This window comes from Phoca vitulina, unplaced genomic scaffold (genome assembly GCF_004348235.1).
Source record: "Phoca vitulina isolate PV1807 unplaced genomic scaffold, GSC_HSeal_1.0 scaffold6, whole genome shotgun sequence".
NCBI classification, from domain to species: Eukaryota; Metazoa; Chordata; class Mammalia; order Carnivora; family Phocidae; genus Phoca; species Phoca vitulina.
The window spans coordinates 67074328-67087849 of NW_022589709.1; positions in this window are offsets into that span (position 1 = coordinate 67074328).

Consider the following 13522-nt stretch of genomic DNA (forward strand, 5'->3'; position numbering starts at 1 on the left):
GACTTCATGGCACCGAGGCAGGTCTCTGCAGTGAGTAGGAAATGGAGTTGCCGGACCATCACTAGCACCCTTCTTGGCATTTGCTTTCTTCAGAAACTGGATACCACCAACCGAGTTGTACTGGTGGCAGGAAGCTGAGAGTAAGGATGGATGTGAGCCAGAGGTTACTCTGGCCCCTAAGAAGGCAGCGTAGCTTACTATTTGAGGATGTGGGTTTTAGAATCAGACCACCTGGATTTGACTCTCCGTAGAGTAGCTGTCTACTTATAATCTTGGGCAAGTTGTTTGACATCTCTGACTCTCCATTTCCTCATCTGTAGAATGGGGATACTAATCATACCTCATTTTCCGACATGAAATCAATAGGATCGGGTATGTAAAACATTTAGCATCACTCCTGGTACACAGGAAACACTCAGTAAATAGTAGTTCTTCTTAGTGACCCAGCCTCTCCGTGGCCCAGTGCTGGCTTCCCTCCTCCCTGGGGATGTGGGAGGAGGAGGGCCTGACACTTCCCTGTTCATAGGCAGGGCAGTGAGTGAATAGTGAAGAGAGGAAACTGGAATCTCAAGTGCAGCTCCTGGCTTCCTGCCAGCACAGCAGCTGTGGTTTAGCATCTGAACCATATAAAACTGACCCATATCCTCCTCAGCACAACACTTCTTCACCCCACCTTCCCCAGCCACCACCCTCACAGAGAGTCACAGGCAAAGCAAGCAAGTGCTGTGGTTGATATGAACTCCTTGCATTTACCCAGCACTTTGCAGTTTAGAAAGTCCTTTCCCATCTTTTCTCTCATTTGGCCCCCATGCCATCCTAGTGCTGTAGCCAGGGATCGCCCTTGTTAGCCCCATTTTACCCATTAGGAATCAGAGTGATTGGGTGACTTGCCAAAGGCTGCAGAGTCAGGAAGTTACAGAGCCAGGACTCAGAGAGGCTCTGACTCCAACTTAGTCATCGGCCCGCCCCCTTCATGGCCCATATGCCCTGCACATGGAATCAGGTTTTCCAAAGAAAAGCATAATTCGTATGTTCTACGGGTAACATTATTTCAGCCAAATTGTCAAATAGAGAAAAACTTCTCACCTCTCTCTCCAGGATCCTTTGCTTAATGTCCAAGTATGTATATGGTTCCCAAGAAAAAGAGGGGACAGGTCTGCATTCAGTTAGTTATGCAGAAAGTATTTACTGTCATGCCTTAACCCTAAGCAGGAACCAAATCCTATTTCACTTGAGTGTTTGCCCAGATCTCAACTTTTATGTTAATTCAAACCAGAGTTCCCATATTTGACTATCTGTCATGGTTCTTTTCTTTCCCTTCATATTCAAAGAAGGAACCTGAAGTGTTTATGAAAACTGCAAGAGGACAAAATCAGATGGAAAGATTTAGAGATCTAGGGTCAAAACAGTGTGAATTCACTGCAACAGGGAAGGATTCTAAGCACTTGTTTGAAACAGAGAATCTTAGTGTGAATCACGTTAAGCAAGCAACACTGGTTTGGGACAGCTGATTCTTGTGCAGAAGTCTTGTTCTCAGACTGGCTAGGAACTGAAAATGTGGCCACCAATGGAACAACCAGTCTTAGTCTCTGAGCCATCCATACCCACTACTCTAAGTGGTGTAGAGAGCCTGGACTTCAAGATCTTACAGACCTGACTTAGAATCCTGCTTCTGAAATTTCCCAGTTTTGTGACCTTAAGTAACTTCCCTAGCCTCTCTGAGCTTTGATTTCTTTTTTTTTTTTTTTAAGGATTTTATTTATTTACTTGAGAGAGAGAGAGAGCAAATGAGAGGGAGAACATAAGCTGGGGAGAGGGGCCGAGGGAGAGGGAGAATTAAACTCCCTGCTGAGCAGGGAACCAGACATGGGCCTCCATCCCAGGACCCCAGGACCATGACCTGAGCTGAAGGCAGCCACTTAACCAACTTTGATTTCATCTGTAAAATGGGAGAGTAGTACCAACCTTCCAGATTGGTGGGAGGATTAAGTTACCCAATTTAAATAGAATACCTGGCACCAAATGGGTGATTAATAAATGGTAGGGATGACTTCTTAGTTTAAGCAGTTAACAAGAATTTTCTAAACAGCGTTTTCTTACAGATAATACAATATCCTTACAGATAATACAATTTAATGATATCAAAAAAATGACAAAAATCCATTGGTTATTCTCAGCCCAAACAAGCCCTCCCTGGCCTCCATCAGGCTCAGCAGGCTACTCAAGAAACTCAATTATTTGCAGACAAAAGATTCTGCATTTCCATGTGACAAGATCACTTTAGGATTTAACATCAGATCTAGGTTGCTCCAAGTCATTCATTCCTGTATCACATTTACTTGATGTGGTCAGCCTGATGTCATCCCAGTTCTGCCATTGACTATTTGTTTGAACCAAGGACTAATTGGAACTAACTGGCAAGTTCCAATTTCCTCGTCTGCAAAGAAGTTTGGACGTACAGTAAATTTTCTGCAGTCTCTACCAATTCTTTAAAATTGTGATTCTGAAATCTAGAAAGAATCCTGCCTTGACTGCTTGGTGAATAGGTAGTGGGAACTAGAAATTGTATTCCCATATAACAGAAAAAGAAATGGAGGTTCAGATGAGACAAGTAACCCACCAAAAGTTATAGAACGAATAAGGGGCAGAACCATGTAGTCTTCTGTCCCCACCCCATGATTCCTCGCCAACCCATCATCTTAAACAACAAATCATTACCGATTGTCCAGCATGTACAAGGTGTTGTGACTGCCTCTAGTTGCCTAACTGGTTGCTTCCACCAACGCCTGGCAGAACAGAAACCAGAACCCGCAGCCACCCATCCCATGATCAGTGCCTTGCACCCCTGCACATAGTGTGATGACTGGGAACTGCACTTAGAAACTAACACAAAATGTGAAGTCATCGGAAGGCACAAAACAGCAATTAATAATTCTATTCGGTGTTACTCCCTTTCTTCTAGAATGTTAGCTTTACAAATGCTATCGTAGATTTTCCTCTAAGGCAGCTTCAGTGATGTGACCCATTTCCTTGTGTGAGAAAGGCTCAAGAATATTGGAACTCATTACTCGCCTCAAAGAAGAAAATATTTTGTTTGGCACAATGTCGACTGTTGATCCACAAGTTCAACCTGACTATTCTACTTAGAAGAAGCACAAATGAGTTTAGCTCCACAAATTCAGGGTCTAAAATATTCTGGCCAAATCCTAAAGAAATTGGCCCCCTTACAAGTGAAAATTCCAACCAAACTGAAAAACACTTTGCACAGAGGCCATACTGTATGTTTTTAGAGATGATGCCAGGGCCATGCTGAGGGTTTTCAGAGTTGTGCAATGGTAGCGCTTTCTACCCATGATCTGTCATACTTCTAATTAATTTTTCCCATTGTTTGGTCTTTTTACCCAAAGTAGCAAGTTTCTCAGGTCATGAGGGAACATGTGTTGGTGTCTAAAGTTGTTCTGTTGGGGAATGTGGGGATAGGGCCAAGTAGGCCAGACTCTTCTGGCAAGTCTGAGCCTTCCGTCCCCTCTTCCTCTCCCTCACAAGCCAAATCCTAGAAGCCAAGCAAAGAGGGGCTTGAGGCGTGGCTGTAGGAGAGGCAAGAGTACTGAGGCGCAGTCTGGTATCTGCCCCCTTCCAAGACCAGACACGGGCTAATTTGAAGTTATCATACCCTCCAGCTATGTCTTCTGCCAAGATCTATATCTGTGGAATCTGTTAGAAGATTTCATTGAGCTAATAAAAGCATTATGAGTGTAGTCAGTAAAATGAGCTTTTAACAACCTGGGAAATTGCTTAGGCCATAATGGTAAATGAAGAAACAAAACAAAACGGATATATAAGTAAAAAATATTCTTAGAAAATAAGATTTGAGGGGCTCCTGGGTGGCTCAGTCGTTAAGCGTCTGCCTTTGGCTCAGGTCATGATCCCAGGGTCCTGGGATTGAGCCCCGCATCGAGCTCCCTGCTCGGTGGGAAGCCTGCTTCTCCCTCACCCACTCCCCCTGCTTGTGTTCCCTCTCTCACTGTGTCTCTCTCTGTCAAATAAATAAAATCTTAAAAAAAAAAAAAAAAAAGAAAAGATTTGAAGAAAAGACACCAAAATGTGAACACTCTGGGCTGGAAGGACTGTGGACTACTGCTGTATCCTGCCCAGTATACATTCTCCCTCCAAGAAATAATCACCTATATTTGCTTTGGTGAACCACCCTCCCCTCTTTCTCAGACAAGTGTCTTGGGTAAGCTGCCGAGGTGGGACCCAGTGGATTAAAGCTAATCATCTCATCTCATTCCCCCTGCCATGGTTTGTGCATGGACATGTAGCTGAATTCAAGCCAATGAGACACGAGGAGATGTTTGCTAGAATTTTGGGGAAAAGCGGATTTCACTCTTCTCCTACTGCAATGGTATGTGATGCTAAGTTTCAGACTGTAGCAGTCATTTTGTCACCATAGAGTGAAAGCATGGTAATGACTCGGGTGACCCCTGAGTAGAGCCCAGGGCTCCAGCCATACTGTCCAATCCAAGTAAAGAGACGGAGAGAAGCCAGGTTCTTGGTGGCATCATTTGAGCCCATGGATCAAAGCTTGCCCGGAGCTTCCGGACTTCTCAGAAGTGGTATTGGGTTATTTTGTCGCTTGCAGTATAAGAAGCCGTAATTGATACAGAAATTGATACTGACCGTATTTTAAATTATAAAAGTAACTTTTCACTCTGTATTTATGAATAGCTGTTCCCATAGTGTTTAAGAGCACAGTCTCAGGATTCAAATCCCAGAGTCTCTATTAGGAGCAATGAGACCTTGGGATAGTAGCTTTTCCACTCTGGGACTCAGTTTTCCCCTCTTTAAAAGGAGGATAATAATACCAGTTGCACAGAGTTGTTGTGAGAATTGCTAATTAAGATATAAAGCACTTAGAAAAATGTCCAGCACGTGGTAAACACTAAGTGTTTGTTATCACTCTGATTTTCACACACAGTAATCCCCAGAGGGAGCAGCGTGGCCAAACATTGTGGATAGAAAAGATTTTTCTTCCAACCCTCGCTATCCCATTACATTTTTGACAAGCTCAAAATATTTAAAATCATTAGAAGGTATTTGTGGAACATGTGGTGAGGTGACAATGTGGCATCATGAAAGAGCGTGATTTTGAGAGCAATAAAGACTTAGGTCCCAGTCCCCATGAGCGAATATCTACTGGGTGACCTTGAGCAGTTGTTTAAATTCTCAGAGCTTTTGCTTCCCCGTATATAAAATGGGAATGACAACACCTTCCACGCTGGTTTATTGCAAAGATTAATTGGGATAGTAGGTGCCTAGTACAGTGAGTTCCTGCCACACCGCTGGCACTCAGGAAGGGTAGTATTATGACTAGTTATTTAGGCATTGAAAGTTTGTCTCTGATCAGTTGGAGAAAACAGCGCAACTTATTCCTACCTGGAAAAAAAAATCACTTTATCTTCTTCTTAAAATCAAAATCGCAGTGTAAATGATTTGGAATCCTTTTCTGTATATAAGGTTGGATCATTCAGTCCATTGGTAGCTAGACGCTAGAGGTTTAAAGATATACCGGGTTTCCCTTCTCCTGCCTCCTACCATTGCAGGTAAACATGTGAGAGGAATTGTCCATTCTTTCATTTCTTGTCCGGCCTTCATGCATGCCAAAAAAGGTAGATAGGAAAGAACAGTCACGATAATGATATCAAGAGATAAAAGGGGGAAGGAGAAAGGAAGGCAGGAAGGAAGAGCCAAGGGAGGGAGATGTCTGGCAGGACACTGGGGCTTTGGCGACCCTCTCTCACACAGCTCCACAGGCAGAACCAGAGCTGGACACAAAAAAGTTCAGTGCCAGGCAGCTTTTTTAGTTTTTTCCTTTATTTACCACAATCAAGAGTGTGGGCTGCCTTGAATGTCCCTGGAAATTTTCTACATGACCTCTGAGGCTCAGTTCCCAAGTCAGTCAACCCTCGGGGAAAATGCTTCATTTTAAGCTCTGGCCCCGGGTACTTGAAAGCAAGTTTTCATCTGGTTGATCTCTCCCCTCTTCTCATTCCCTACACAGCAAAAATCACATTAAGGACAGCAGACACTCTTTATTCTAATTTAGGGTTTCTTATCTATGACTGTCTTGGCAGATGGGAGAAGAGGGAGCATAGATTTGGAAGAACTAAAAACTTTCTTCAGGTATGTCAAGTATTTTAGTCAAGTTCATTCCAGATTATGCTTTTTCTCTTTGCACTCCCCATTTAGTAAATTTCCCCCATTGCCTCAGCAGAATTATCACAGCATTAGTAGGGATTAAAGGTGTCAAACTCTTGGCTTTCAAATTCCAAAGACTTGGTCAGGATTTGGGAAGAGTGTTTGCTGACCAGTTTTCATTGCCCCTTCTGGTAACATCAACCTCCCGCCCACACCCACCTCCAGGCCAGATAAAGACTTACCAAGTTGGGGAGAACAAAATTAGATAAATGAGTGTAAGCAAGAGAAGTAGAGGTAGTAAAGAAAAAAAGGATCCTCTACCATATCCTTTACCTTGAGGTTAACTCCAAGGTGAGGAAAGATGATGGAGGCTCATGATGATGTTGGGGATCTGTTACCCTGTGAAATCCTGGGAGGCAACAGCCTAGCAGTGTTTCCTTGCACACAGTGTTTTGACAGTAGTAAATTAAAGATGGCCGCATAGAGTGCCATGAGTAGGGAAAGCGTAAGGCAGTCCTTCTGAATCTCTAGCAGCCCCAGAGAAGCACAGGTGAAGAGCTGAACTGCCCCTAGACCCCTAAGAAGGGCACAGAATTTAGCTGACAAAGGGTGCAAGGGGTCTTGCGTAACGGAGTCACAAAAGTAGAAAGTGGCATGGCTTGTGCACATCATGAGTCCAGGTCGGTCAAAAACATCTTCATGGGTACCTGCTGTGGCGGCCATGACACACAGGAACCACAGTGGGTTGTTGGTCATCTCAGCAGATGCTAGGCCATGTCAAGACTGAGGACAGAAGCCCTTTCCCATTGCCCCAGAAGTTAGCTCACTCTGGAGAAAAGAAAGTAGAGGAGATCATCTGGAATCATTTGCATACTTTTTTTTTTTTTTTTGTGAGCACCAGTGTTTATCACAGCTTTATTTATAATAGGAAAAAAATAATCCCAGAAAAACTGAAGTGTCCCTCAGCAGGGAATAGCTATATAAAGTTTTGCTTAAATATATGGTGGAATTATATCATTTGCATACTTTTGCTGTGAGTCTCTCATGGCCCAGAGCGGGTGGAAGTCAGTTCTATTTCTGGGGTGGAGATAACTTCTAAGATGAATATTGAAAGATGGTAATCAAGTTAGGCAACAAAAGTAAAGAAGGCAATGATAGGGCAAGGGAACAGCGTAAAGCTCTCTTTTCTTGGCATAGAAGCAAGAAACAGTATATTGGAAGCTAGGCCAGGAACCATTAGCAAATTGGTACTATGACAGCCTGGAGTTGGAGGTTATGATAAAGATAAGGTTGGAGAAGTAAGTAGAGGTCAGGTAATGGAGGACTTTTATGACACACAAAAGTGGCTTAGGTGATAGAAAGGCACTGAAAGAAATGGTCAGATTTTCAGCATTGTGCAGGATGGATTTGAGGGTTTCATTCTGGTTGTTTATTCCTCCCTGACATAACTTAGCGATTAACATTTTATTATGTGTTAGAGTTTTGGAGCTCTGGAGTTTGGGCAGGGCTCAGGTAAGCAATTCTTCCACTCTATGTGGCACTGATTGACACCACAGTAGTATCCATCTGGCAGTTGATCTGGTATGGACGTTACAAGATGGCTTTATACTCATCCCTGGTAACTGGGCAGCTGGGCCCCTGCCCCTCTCCATGTCATCTCAGCCCTCTCCATATGGTCTCACAAGGAAGTTGGACTTCTTCGTGGTGGCTCAGGACTTCCAGAGACCAAGGTGAAAGCTTCTCTTAAAGGTTAGCCCCTGAACTGGTTTTTTCTGTCCTGTATTGATCAGTGCCATCCTCAAGCTTAGCTAAATTCACTAGGAAGGGAAATAGACTTCACCCCTCCACAGAGAGGTATCAAAGAATTTCTGGCCATCTATAACCCACCACAGAGTGAGAGGATGTGAGATCGGAGGTAGAGAGAAGTACAAGAGTTCTTATAATCCCCAGTTCCTTAAGTATTCCTGTGCGAGCACTTCCAAATGTTCTCTTAATACCTTTCTCATGGCACCAGGACATGGCTGTAATTACTGGCTTATTTACCTCTCTCTCTCATTAGACTTTGAGATTCTCAAGACCAACACATGTGTCTTACTCAGATCCATATCTAAGTGCCTGGCACATAGTGGATTGTTTATGGGACAAATGAACTGAATAAATTGGACCATTTATTGGGACAATAAATAAATCCCCTTAATTCCTGGGTCTTTGGAATACCAGAGCAAGCTCCTATTTGATATAATTCCCTTCTCCAGATCCAGATCTTCTTACTGACTTAAGAAATGCTGGATTTAAATGTGTAAAAATAACATTCAGTATGAACATATATGTAAATAGCTTTCAACTTTTGCCTCCTGTGTTGGTTTTCTATTGCTGCACAACAAATTACTACAAACGTAGCATCTTAAAACAACACACATTTATTATCTCACAGTTCCTGTGGGTCAAGTGTCTGAGCACAGCTTGACTGGGTTCTCTGCTTTGGGTCTCACAAGGCTACAATCATTTTGTTGGCTGAGGATGCTGTCTTATCCGAGGCTTGACTTGAGCAGGATCTGCTTTTGTTGGCGGAATTCACCTCCCTCAGTTGTAAGACTGAAGGCTTCAGTTTCTTACTAGCTGTTGGCCAGAGGCCACCCTTCATTTCTTGATACATAGATCTTTCCATATGACAGCTCATAGTATGGCAGTTTGCTTCATCAAAGCTAGCAAGGAAGAGTGAGTCTCCTCACAAGATAAGTATTACGATTTCATATAACATCGAGGCCACCACATGGCAATTTGATTTCTCAAAGCTACAACAGAGAGACACTAGCAAGATGGGCACTGCAATCTTACATAACATAGTGCTGTGCATCCCTTCTCTCATGGAGAAGAAATCACACAAAGAACACCGAGAAGCCAGAGGTCATAGAATTTACACTAAGAGTCTGTCTGTCATGCCCACTTACAGCAAACTAATGATTCTCATAATTTGAAATATGAGCTAGATTAGCTTTGTTCCCAGTTTCATTTGACTCTGACACTAAATTCCGTTTATTATTTGTTGATCCTGGAAAATGATCAGACCCTAAAATTCTAAAGAAAAATCAGAAAGGACAATTTTCAAGAAATTCCAGCTATGTCAAGAAGTATATTCATTTAATTTTTGCCTTTTCAGTGGGTACTGCCAGCTACCCTTGAGGAGACAGACACACATTTGCCTAAGCCATTATTTAATACAATTAGTACCAAATCACTATCCAAATTCTAGGCAAAGGGCTGGGAATTCTTGGCCCTACAAGCCCATAAAACAAAATATTTTTTTAAAAAAGTTCATGTTGGTACTTTCTTATTTGTCTGGTTTTAGTATAAGTATCAGACTTGAAGCCAAGGAATCTATTTTGTAACTGAAAAGTATTCTTGCATATGAGGGTCAACAAAGGAAGTACCTTGGCTTCTCCAAGAGTTATGTCAGAGTTAACAAAAGCGAAGTGTGGTGAAAATCCTCAGGATGATATTCTGAAGCTAGTCTGGGCTATTGCAAAGTTACGGTCCCAATACCTGACTTCCTTATCCTGTGTATGTGTCTGGGAAAACGATTCTCCCTCACTGCTGCTCACACTTCTGCACTGGCCTTTCCTGCTCCCTGAAAGCCCAGGGCTATTTGACAGGGTTCCCCAGAGGTCTAGTGACAAGAAGCTAAACGCCCTCTGCTTCAATTTGCATCTGTGTTTAACCTTTATACAGTGGTATTTATTTCATTTCTAACTCTCTTGCTCTACTATACTTATCCATTACAATGAAATAAAATAAGCAAATTCTAGTAAGATTAAGAAGTTTCTGCTAAATTCTCAATTTTAAAATGATAGCCATAAAACTATGGTGTTAGAAGTCAGAATAGTGGTCACCAGTGGCTTTGCAATAACTAGAAGGAAGCAGGGGGGGTCTTTGGAGTGTGTTGGTCATGTTCTTTTTCTTGATCTAAATGCTCATTATATGGCTTTGTTCGGTTTGTGGAAAACTTTCAAGTTGTGTTCTTACAGTATGCCCAGTGATTATGTGAAATTTTTGAAATGGAGTTACATTATTGCTTAGTTTTGTTGCTGAGAAATGAATTTGTCATGTTTTTGAGCTTGGAAATGTAGTTACAACTTGATTTAAGTTCCTATTTCATGCTAAACTTATTAAGTAGATTACAGTGTGGCTGAAACTGCTTCATTTTTAAATTTATTTTGAATTACTTTTCATTCTGCTTGGTGAATTAGATGCTATTAGGTTATTACAAAAATTTTAATACATACAGAAACACTGTATCGAGGCCACCACATGTGGCCCCAACTCACAACAGAGAGACACTAGCTCCAACTCACCATTGATCAAATATTTAATTTTTAAATTTTTCTGAGGTATTTTATGCTAATAATGATAAATGTAAAACTAGGGGACTGAAATTGGTAAGGAGTGGGACCAAGAACACAGAGGAGGAAACCTTTTTAAAAGAGTAAGGCAGTGGGAAAAGAGGATAGGGGTATATACACTTGCCTCCTAAATTGGAGAAAAGTGAAGATTGCTCACAAATGATGGTATTGGTTTTTTCCAGGGAATGATGAAACAAGGTTCTGTACTAGGAATAGATGTTGGGGTGGGGCTGATAGTTCAAGGACAAGGGAAATAGTTAGGAAATAGCATTGATAAGGTAAACATGGCTGAAGGTCAAGGGAATTGAAAATACTAGTGAGAGTGCAATTTAAAAAAAGTCGATAAAAGGGTTCCCACAATTTAGGGAGATAAGCAAAGGTAGGAAATAACTGATAAACTTTGAGAACAAAGACTGGAGGTCACGCTGAGGGCAAACCGTAGACTCAATGGGAAAGAGCGAGTAAAAGAGATAACAAGAGTAGGTAGCTGTGGGTAGAGAGAAACTTAACAATTGAAAATTTTGCAGGTGGGGTGATTTCATCTGATGACTGGATTCAGGGAGTAACTACATCTGTGGGTTTCTGATAGAGATGAAGTTGAAGATGATTGGAAAAGAGAAAGATGAGAAACCATGAGGTCAGGGTTCTAACTGAGTCATTATCATGGATGCTGAAATCATTAGGCTGGGGCAGGGCATGCAGATCGTTCCAAGGCTGACACAGAGTTTCAGAAAAACAACTGGGCACAGGCAAGGAAGTAAATGGCTATCTTGGTCATGGCCAACTGTATGCAAATAGCAAGCAGGCAATATTGGTCTTCGGCATAGATTATCTTTATTATGTACCATTTTTTTCCTGGCTTTGTTCACCTACTCTGAGTAACCTCATTGTCCTCCACGTTGCTCTCTCACTGTACACTTACCCACCCTATGCTTTTGATATATGTGAAATCCCAAATGACCCTAAGGCATACATGGCAAGTTCTTGATTATATCAATCACTTTTCCCACTTACTGTTGCATCTTGACAGGGTTTTCTCATGACAAATCCTTAACTGAAAAGTGGTCATTTTAGGGCCAGTACCCTAAAGAGGTGTCTGCAAAGTCATGCAATTCCAGCCCAGGGGGGAAGGGCTCTTTCTCTTCTGAAAACTCTTTCTTCAGTATTGATTCATTTTTTAGCCCAGGACTTTAACCATCCCCACAAAATGTGAGTTCTTAGAGGTTAGAACTGGGTTAAGCCAATACAGAGATACCCATGAAAGGACTGACTCAGTCTTTTGCTCTCTTGACCAGTGTGCAAGGCAGACTAGTGTGCTGTGAGATATTGATTCCCTCCATCTTTATTCCCTGTACCAGTAAAATACCATCATTTTCAATATATGCTTTGATGCAAAAGGTTTGGGAAGCCCTGACATAGCAGACATTCAATAACAGCTGACATTTATTGAGCACCTACTACATACCAAGCACCTCATATATTTTAACTCATTTAACCTTTGTAGCAATCCCATTAGGTTGATACCATTATTCTCATTTTGCGATAAAGAAACTGAGATGACCTGCCCACCATCACAGACATAGAAGTGGCAGCGCCAGGATGCAAAATCAGGCAATTTGCAACCAGAAAAGTACACTTAGCCACTATACATTGCCTCTAAATAAATGTTTGCTAGATCTAAATAAAAATTTTCATTTAAATTTTATACGTTTGTTTTAAACATCCCTATAAATGGCAGAACTAGAATACAATCCAGCCATACTCTGTAGGTTAGCTGTAGCATGACAGGGAGCAGCAAGAGCTGAACATAGTGGAGCTTTGTCTCTCTTACATCCCCGGGTTTGCTTGGAACTCCCTTAGCACTAGAGCTGCTTTTCCGTGTCTTTTCAGAATTATCTGATCAACAAGAGATTTTGTTCTGTGTTTTCCTCTGTCTGAATCCTCAATATAATGAAAAACTTTGTAATTTTACACACACACACACCCGCCATTCTTCCAAAGACACACACACACACACACACACACCCGCCATTCTTCCAAAGACACACACACACACACCCCGCCCCCCGCCATTCTCCCAAAGCCCTGGCTTCTTAGAAGTGTCTCATCGTGCTTTTGGGGGGAATAAAGAAATCACAGCCTGAAGGTCCATGAAATCCACAGCCTGAAGGTCCATTTCCAGGCGGGGGAGGAATATAATGGAATTAGTTTTTGCTAGGTATTTAAATCACAGACTGGGAGTACAAACCGCAAAGAACTAGCTTCTTGGCGTGTCACACCAGCTCCGGGTTCACTGATCAATCACAGCCAAACTCATTTAGCAACTTAAAAATACATATCGTGGCAAGGTTCATTTATGTAAGACTTGGACCGAGGCCGCCGCCACCACGATCTGCGGTAATCTCGTGTGGAGTCACGACCATCTAGTCCTTCACTTTCCCTGAGAAACTCCCACGCCTCCCCTGTCCCCAAGGGAGCCCGGCGGTCCCTCGCGGCTCTGAGTCCCTCGGGGAAGGACGCGAAGGAAGGCCGCGGGACCGCAACGAGAAGGGAGAGCGGCAGGCGTACAAAGCACCCGGGCTGCAATTCACGACTCTGTTACTCCACGAAAAAATGGAACATTCCGCTCCTTCCGCCCGCAGAGGGGAGGTGGGGGGAACCCTTCGATCTGGTCTAGGAAAAGCGACGCTGGCGCAGCCGCCGGAATCCCGGACGCCAGGATCCGCGTTACGGGAATCGTAGCTGCCTGGAGTCCCGCCCCCTCGCCGTCGGGCTACCGCCCGGCCAATACCCTGGCGCGCCGGGTCTCTCTGGAGCCAATCAGCATAGACTCCCTAAGTCCGGAGGCGGGGCGCGGCGAGGGCGCTGCGGGGCGGGGTCGGGGGGCGCAACGCCGCACCGTGGGAGGAGGGCCGCGTGCCGCG